General features: G+C 37.3%; 1 pseudogene; it reads right to left on the bottom strand.

Moving 5' to 3' along the window:
• Nucleotides 1–6,816: 6,816 nt before the first annotated feature.
• LOC117380663 (uncharacterized) lies at nt 6,817–7,989 on the bottom strand (annotated as a pseudogene).
• Nucleotides 7,990–9,671: the final 1,682 nt, after the last annotated feature.

The raw sequence follows: 9,671 nt of genomic DNA, 5'->3' as shown, positions 1-9,671 counted from the left end.
GCTCATCTCGCTCACTTCATCTTTGTACTTTAGTAAATTGCTTGAGAACATCGGATTTAAAAGGTGCAATTTGATGGAGTAGCTTGTGGAAGAGGGTTAAGAGAGAAGGACAAGAACTAACAGCTGTTGAGCACATTATGTACTTTATAAATATAATAATTAGTGCCACGACTGGAGTCACGTGTTAGCATTTGGATGTGTTTCCTGTTAACTTGCTTTCTTGCCCTTTCCCTATATTTGTCTTTCATTAAATTGTGGTTCATTGTTTTTGTTGGTTAAGTGTTCATTAAAGGTCCTGTATTACACAAAATAGACTCTTGTTAGCATTTAGCCATGTTAGAATGTTGTTACCTCCTGAAAAACTCACCTAGAATTGTGTTTTGTTTCTTTCACACATGTTTGAGTAACACTTTATTGTTAATTTGTCAACATCTCCAAAGCTCAAAATGCTCTGTTGCACCTTGTGATGTCATGTAGTGGTTGTTTTCATGTTAACAGCTACCTTTAAGCTTTATTTCCATAGAGTTCACAAATATAGAGCTGAAATTATCCAAATGATTCTAATGAAGGTGCATGGAGTTTAAAAACACAGTGAAGCACTTCCTGTATTACCACAGAGTGTTTTCAGTTTGAGAAGAAGAACTCAGCCTAAATATGCAAGATTTATAGGTTACACTTGTGAATGAAACAAAACACAACTCCAGGTATGTTTGTGATGAGGAAACAGTATTACAACACAGATCTTAAAATGGTGTAATATGAGCCCTTTAATCAACAATTTTATGAAAAAAAACAAAAACAAAACAAAAACAACTCAGTCTCTTGGGTCTGTTGACAGGTTTTTATGTTTATATTTGTTCACAATGTTGTTTTCATTTCAAACGGGAATGCCTTGGGATCCCCCCATCAGAGCTGGAGGAAGTGTGTGAGGATAGGAAAGTCTGGGCCTCCCTCCTTAGAGAAAATGGATGGATTACTCGAACTGTAAACCTTATTAGGACCTTATTCTTTTGGGTTTCTTTCATATTATGGTCATTCCAATATTAGAGTCCTGATTAGCCCTAGCCAGGATGCTAATAGGTGTGAAATCACTCATTAGGGGCTTGAATGACTATGCTAAGTAGGACTCAGGCACAGTGCACACTTGGGATAGCAAAATAGACCTAGCCTACAAACAAAAACTGTCAACAATAGGTGTTTTGAGTTTTCTTGTAGGTAGCTCCTCCCTTAAGACAGATAAGGCTGTGTCCACCAGCAATCTGACCAGACCTGAAGAAGTGTCTTGGATGAGCAGCGAAACATCTTCATTCCTACAAAGTTTTGTCCAGTTGAGAGATTTTATTTTTCTTTTGGTATGGATCAGACCTGGACGACTGAGGAATTACACATATATGTATGATACAAAGACAAACCCAATTGTATGTATTGAAAGGTGCACTGCGTAGCTTTTCTGGTTGTGGTTACATTTCCTGCTTGTCTTCATAGAGATATTTTGTCTTTCCCTGCGATGTCTGGCATCAAACTCAGCTATCTTGCATTTGTTCAATTACAGATGTTGCTGCTTGTCTCCATCAAGATAAATATGTTAAATGCCATACTGTAGAACATTTCAGGTAGAGCAATAGCATCTCCATGGAGACAAGCAGATGGCGTGCCTTCCAACAGAAAGGTTATGCAGTGTACCTTTAATCAATAAATTCCTTCTGAGATTCTAAATAACAAGAGTAATTTCTTCATATTTGCTTCACTGACAGAAATGTTAAGAAAGTCACTTGGCCTGCTTCAACAAAACAATGCATTTTCATAACACAGCTTTCATTTCAATACATTAGCCACGTTTGACCTAGCCTCTGTTAGGAAAAGTGTATGCGTGTAACAGTGAAACAGTCCCCCCTCCTCCCTCATGTGCTTTTGATGTCCCTGCGTCTGCTTGGCTATAATCCCACACTTTTATCTCTGCAGTCGATATTTGAAGATTTGTATTTTGCTGTTTGTCGAACGCCTTTGCACTGAGTTTACATAGAAAGCCAGATTTGCTTTCGTGCATTCGAAAGCATCTCTAAAATGGCGCAGTATTGGCAGCCGTGGTTGTGCTGGGTAAACACCATGGACAGTGTAGCGCTAAGTACCTCAAAGCCCCATGTCCAAGGATCATTTGATGTCAAAAATCCCCGATGGCCTGTGCGTTTTCTGGGTGCTAAGGTCATTTTTGATGTGAGATCTGAGCACGGCGTAACTGAGAGGGACACACACATGAATAGGCACAATTTCAGGCTGAATAAGAAGCTTTTGAAGGGGCGCGTGAGGGATTACTTAGTATACAAAGGCATACTCCACAGATGAAAGTGGTGGTAGTCAGGTCAACAGTTCCAAAGAGGTCTCCTTAAGTCGCCTGTTTGCTATTTGTTATTGGGAACTACTAGACCTGTCATATTGGTGAAGAAAATATAGACGATAAACGATATTTCCCCCAAAAATATTCTATATAAACAATATTGTCAATGAACATGAGCTGCAATATATCAATGAACGACAGTAGCACAGCTGGTAGAGTGTTTGTCCACTGATCTGAAGGTTGGCTCTTAACATAAAACATCATTTGTAGAACGGTCAAATCCACTGACCCACAGGTTGGTGTTTCCAGCTTCTACAAATGAAAGTGCCTTGCCCAAAAAAGCTCCTTGACCCCAGTGTCTGCTTACACAGGTGCATGAATGTGTGTGTGAATGGGTAAGTGGTTCCTTGATGTAAAGTGCTGTGAGTTGAGTTGACTTGAAGGTGGAAAAGCGCTATATAAAAATGTGACCGCTTACCATTTACCATGAAACACTTAAGCCATAGAAGTTATTATTCAATCTTTTACTGCTCAAATCTTCAAAAAAGGAATCTATAGAGGTTAACTAGTACAAAGAAAAAGTACCCATGATAAATATTGACCCCCCAACAAATGGTTCCATCTATCTAAGGTAGCAATCCAGGATGTGCTTTTCTGTTCGCTATGTACCCTTTCTTTTGGAGGGTTCACCAATTGCTTGTCTACATGGAGAAGTTATTGATTTGCCTGGAATGTTCCACAGGGCAACATTTAACTTTATCTATAGCTCCAAAGAGATAAGTAGGTGATGGCATGTTCCATGGAACATCCTTTGCCACACACGTTATGTAATGCAATTTATATTAGTCCTACTTAAAGTTATTAAAATTTTAAAAGTAATGTGGGTCAACATCAACTCAGTGTTTAGAGAGTTCATGTGCAAACCCAAAAGGCCAAGGTCTGAACCCCCAAAAGACATTTCCCCCAGCAGCCTCCAATGCTGAAGTGCACTGGTGTGTGAATGACAGTGTACTAGTGAAACTGGACAGAAAGTAGCCGTCGGCTACAATCCACTGTGTTTAAAGGATGCAGCTAGTGCATGTTCATTAACATGCTCTGTCCAAACCAAATAACCAACAAATGAGGTTTCAAGTCTGAGTCAAATGAATATGGGTTTAAAAGAAGTCAATTCATTGACTGGTATTGGTGCTGTAGAGGTAAACACTTCAGCCTCACTGCAACATAGTCTTGGAATAGATTCCCGGAAGCTAGGGCCTCTCTGTATGTTTGCATGTTCTTCCTGTGCCTACCTTCCCTGGTGCTCTGATTTCCACTACTATGAACAAAGACAATAAGGTCCCCTAGAGGACCAAGATTCCCAGCGGTGCTTTCCAGATGAAAAAGGACTAATTAATTTTAATTAATTAAGACTCAAGTCAAGAATCTCAATATTCAGTCCAGTGACTTCACTCTAAATGAAGTTGCAGTCCAAGAGTTTTATGAGAAACAGAGTGAGTGTATCTGAGCACTGAGAACCAAGCCAGTGGCACAAAACATCACCATTCGGGATTTACAGTGAGTGGAGCTGTGTTTGCCTCATATTGGATAATACACCTCAACTGCGGGGCTAAAAATAAGTATTGTTGAGAATGTGCTCCACCAACTTTCCTCATCAATGTCAATGGTAATACTATATGTAGCACAGGTTTGATCTGAAACCACTGCTCCTTACTGTGATGACAACAATGGGTTGGTCAGCAGACCTAGATCTCAAAGTTTCAAATTCACTTCACCTAGAATGGGACAGAGATGGTTATAGTAAGAACCTTCACCTTTTTTTTTTTTTTTTTCCTATTGGAAACTTTAGAATTTTTAGTGAATTCTGTTATAAAATATATGTTATTATTATATATATTTTTTGTAGTTGGGGCAATAATTTTATTGTGAATTTTATCTCTATGTCCAGCAAGTGTCAGCTTTTCCCGGAGGCACACCGCAAACAAAAGTCCAGTAGGCTCAAGTAGATCCATAAACCAGGTTCTTTATTTCGGCACAGGCATCATTCAAACTGATTCAACATCATGATCTCTTCATCTCCTAATTTTACATCTCCAGAGTGGGCTCTATATACTAGTAGCACACGTCACATTCTCTTAATGATTAGCTTAGAATATACAGACATGTACATGTTATCTGGGTTCAATGAAGACAAAGTCAGCATGCTGATCTGGTCTTTCTTAAGAAACACACGTCTTGCACGTTTTGGTACAAAAATGCACATAGCACTTCCACGTCCATGTATGTTCCAAGTACATTATGACATCATCGTGCCACACTGGCACCCACAAAAACATACAGGTCAAAGTATAATATATCAAGTATAATAATATCATGTTACATGAAACATTAATCTCACAATCCCCCCTTTTGATCACATTAAAAACATGTGATCACACCAAAATTAAAAACAAAACACTACTTTCACATAATAATGCATTCAACTTAAAGTTCCCCTAATGAGTAAAATATTAGCATTAGCTTTAGTCACTGCATTATAACACATCCCAGCCCTTAGGCTAACATAACACATAAATTAACACATGACTCTCGGACAGCAAATAAGAAACAAGGAGCACTTACTAGGATTCAGAATTTGGATTTTATATCTTTTAAAACAAATGATCAATCTACATAGTTTTGACCAAACTTAGTCAATTGGTTCAGGACATGAGAATTGAGACCTTACGGAGAATAACGAAATTTGTGACGAGGGAGCTTCCTCATTAGGACAGTGGCCCTGCCCATGTCTTCGACCTCTACCAGCAATCTAAGACATGGCATGACACAACATCCAATTATGACTAAGATAACAAACATTTTGTAGAGCCAATTTGACCAAGTGTTTTCAGATGTGCCAGAATTTTTAGCAAATTCCATGGACAAAGACTTAAGGTGGTTCAGATCCTTAGTAAAACTCCCATCAGGAGAGGTATTATTTAGTATATAAGTACAGCATTCTGCTTCAAACTTGATACATATTTATTATTCTTTGGCAAGTAACATATCTAAGGCAATCCTTTGGGTTTGGGTTTAGATTGATAAGACAACGACCTCTTAAATGCATGATTATTTCTTGAGTTAACTCTGTATGACAATTTAATTTGTTTCAAATTTAGTGAATTTGCTACACCTTATAGTGAATAGAATAATTAACATAATTGATGCACAAACACCATGACCATGTTTTTGATAGAATGGCATACAAACGTAAATTTGCACATAACACCACCAAATATCTGCACAAGCAGTAGTGTGTTCAGTTAAAAGCAAATTCTCCATAATTATCAGAAGATAAAGTCTAATAACAGAAATCGTTAGTAAAACTTTCCATTTCATTTTTATCATTACTTCTTGTGTCTATATGTATAACTGCATCTTTAAGGACACAAGTAGCCATTCCCATAGTCCAAGATGGTACATCTTTTAAAGCTACTACTGGTAATTTATTATGTAAGTGATAGCATTCAGTTTTATCAAATGATTTTTAGTGAAGAGGTTAAGTATACAGGTCAGGTCTTTTTCATTAGAATATGGTATTGATGTAGTATTTGAGCAGTATACTGTACCCATTTTAGCCAAGTATTTTCATTCATTACATATTTCAGTTTTGTTTGTTTCAATTTTATTTCTCTGGTTAAATCATTTTCTGGAACAGGTTTATTAGGTTCAAAATTGTTGTTTAGATGTAGCCTTCAAAATTTAACTTTATTTTTCTATCGCAGGTACAGTATCAAATTTGGAACACTGGAATCCCATGGAATATTCCAGAGTCATAAAATGTAGGATTTTTGATAGATAATATTAAAGGATTGCATCGTTGATTAATTGATTTGCACCCTCTACAATGTTTTAGGTTCGTTTGATAAGAAGCATAATTTTCCTATTTTTTATTAAAGTAATTCTCTGTTGTAAATCAATTTCAAAAGTATCTTTTTCTTTATTATATTGTCCACTGGTACTTGTTATAACTCTGGCGATCTCTATAACTTTATCATCGTAAACATTATTTTTGTCAGACATGTGTCCTTACAGACAATTTGTACATTTATTGCATGATCTATAGCGGGTACATCTCGCACACAGTCTAGCACTTCACATACTGTAGATTGAAGAGTATGTTGCAAGTTTGTCCCTTATAACAATATTTTACAAGTTTTGGTGTCCTTCTCTTTACTCTTTTCAGTGCCCATTGTCTCTTACCTGTATTATTGGTTGTCAGCTTGGTTTAATCGAGGCTTGCCATTTTGATTGTTGGCTGTCCGAGGCCATTCTCAACACTTCAATGAATAAGGGGAACGTACAACACACTAGAACAACAGAAATGAGCATAATTAGCATAATCAAGAATACACATGAAAAATTTTCAAAACATTTTTCAAAAAATATGGCCTATACTCTCCTTTTCCTTTGTCTTCTTCTCTTTTCCTTCGTCTTCTTCTCCCCCTTTTCTCCTCCTTCTCTGGAGCCCTAGTGGTAGCAGGTGGTCGGGGTTGCTCCTCAGAGTCACCGTGTCCAGTGATGTCCGGATTTGGTCGACTTTCTTCATCCTTCACAAGTGTTCTCTTGACAGTGGCATTTATTCGTTCACAACTCCTTGACTTATGCCTTGTGGAATTCCAAATTGTGGAAAAACATCAGCAGTTAGGTGTTTGACTGCTTTCTTCTTTAAGTTCAGTTTGGTATTTTTGCAATTGCAACTTCACAGTAGTTAGTCCCCACTTTTTCTGTTCTTCAGTCTCCTTCTTTGTGTGTTGGTAGTAATGTTTGTTTAGGCTCCTCACTGAAGCAAGGGAGGGGCAGCTCAATCTCCAGGCAGCCAGTGCTGGCTTTCACATATCTCTGAGCCTCCTCAGACACTTGTTGCACAGTGCTGTGCACAGTCACATTGAACTGGTCGATGACGTAAATAAACATATCTACAACAGACTCAAAGACAGGGTTCAGCTGTTCCATATCCAGGGTGGACACTCGGTCTGCAATGTCCTTCACAGCAGTCACAACTCATCTGTATGCTGTGTTCACATTGGCCAAAAGACCATCCAGATAGTCAGAGTTGATGGAAACGACAAACTCTTGAGTTTTGTTTACAACCGCTTTCAGGGTCTCGCTGATCTTGACCAGCGTAGTATCCAGGCTCTCCATGTTGTTCACGAAGTCCACATTTGGTCAGAGATGCCTTTGCCAGTTATTTCGACATTGTCGATGATTTGACCAAAGGTCATCACATCTCCGATTGGCATGCGCAGCTCCACGGTGCTAAAAGTGTCCACAAAAGCATTGTAGTAGTACTCCATGTTGTCATAGACAACTTGGATGGTGGTGCGAAGAACAGTAGCAATGCTGGTGGTCAGATCCTTCAGAAAAATAGGCAGGGTGGTCATCTCCTCAGAGCCAGGAAGACGGAACTGGGTCTCCCTGAGCACCTTGATGGCAGCATCCAGAAAAGCTTGGACATTTTTCTGGAACTCAACAATGAAGTTGCGGAAAAAGATGAAGAGCTGGCTGAGCTGGACGTCGTAGTTAATGTCAGTGTTGTAGGCCTCATTGATTCTGGCCACAATAGTGTCTCTCCACTCCAGCACATTGCTTATCAGTAGGTTGTTATCAGTGAAGCTTTACAGAGAGGACAGGACAGCGGGGGACTTGAACTCAAACAGCATAGCTTTGGGGCCTCCATGTTGTAGGCCACCTGAAGAGTCATCCTATCACTGTCTTTGGGAGTGGAACACAGTACCAGGATGTCAACATCAGCATCTGTGTTGTCTTCATTCCAGCTTCGTGACCTTTGCTTTTCTTTGATGTTTTACTGCTAGTTATTTCTTCAAGAGTTGGATATATTCCCACAGCAGGTTCTCTCAGAAGTTCTTCCTTTAAGATCACCCCTTCTCCTTGTAGTAGTAATCACTTCTTGATTATGTCTTGAATGATGGACTGGTTTTCTCGAGCCTTCTTTGGATTCTGTTTCTTCGTGAAGTGCCTTATTTTCCAGAACTCTATTAATTGGTTTAACGTGATTTAATTGGGACATTGTGATATTTTAGTATTTTGTTAAATTACCTTCTCAGCTGCTGTATAACAATTTGGATATTGCTTTGATTGTATTCAAGACGTAGAGTCTATGATTTTTATAGAATAAGTCACTATTTAATAAACAGTTTAATTTAGATAGCGTGCGAAATCTATCTAGGAGTCAGCATTGCCTTATTATAGTTCTTAATTGAGATTATTTATTTTATTTATTTAATTTTTTTTATTATTATTATTTTTTTAACAATCTTAATATTTTCTTAATTTTATTTATGCATTATTATTTATTTTATAAATTTAACAAGCTTAGTATTTTCTTAATAACAGTTTTATTTCACATTTATTAAGCATTTATCTATATCTTCTAATAACATCTAATGATATCAACTGTTTTCTAAATTCTTATTTATTTAGTCAATTTATTTATATGAATAACACTTTATAAGAACTATACCCCATCTGGCCACAACAAGATACAGTCACTAATAAATGCCATCCAATTTTATCCTAATTTAATCATTTCAACTGTCTTCTCTATTTTGTGTTTCAACATCCCAACTCGAGGTAGAGGCTGAAACAGGAGGATTTAAGGTCATGACCTTAGCGTTCCCTGCCAAACGCAAACACAACAATATAGCCATGACCAATATGGATCCTAAAGTTTAAAAGATAGCAATAAATGCAGCCAAAGTGTAAATAACACTTCCCTTCTTCTTTTAGATCTTTTAATATTTTAGTGATATTTGCTAAATTTGACGGACACTGTTTTAATTTTACAGTGGTAAGATAATTCATGTCCATTCTGGGTGTAACTCATTTGGACAGGTTCGTTTCCTTGTGATCTTATCATGTTGATAAAAATTACTGCTAGCGTTACATATAGTTTTTTGGGTACCACATTTTTATGTAAACTTGATTAAAAGTTTTGTTTTCTTTTTAGTGTAAAGTTTAACCACTAAGTGTATTTTTTATAAAACTTGCTTTTTTTCTCTCTTCGTGCTAAGCCATAAACACGGAAATGATTAACTTTTTTCTAATCACACTTTACCTGATCAAAGTCTAAACTTGCTACTTATTATTAATTCCAGTGCTTTTTTTCTCTCTTCGTGCTAAGCCATAAACACGGAAATGATTAAATTTGTTTCTAATTACACTTTACCTAATCTAAGTGTAAACTTGCTACTTATTATTAATTCTAGTGCTTTTTTTCTCTCTTCGTGCTAAGCCATAAACACGGAAATAATTACAAATTTTACATAGTATTAAAGTT

The sequence above is a fragment of the Periophthalmus magnuspinnatus genome, chromosome 13 (assembly GCF_009829125.3).
Source record: "Periophthalmus magnuspinnatus isolate fPerMag1 chromosome 13, fPerMag1.2.pri, whole genome shotgun sequence".
Taxonomy (NCBI): domain Eukaryota; kingdom Metazoa; phylum Chordata; class Actinopteri; order Gobiiformes; family Gobiidae; genus Periophthalmus; species Periophthalmus magnuspinnatus.
The sequence above is the reverse complement of the archived record's forward strand: the minus strand, read 5'-3'. Positions and strand labels throughout refer to the sequence as shown.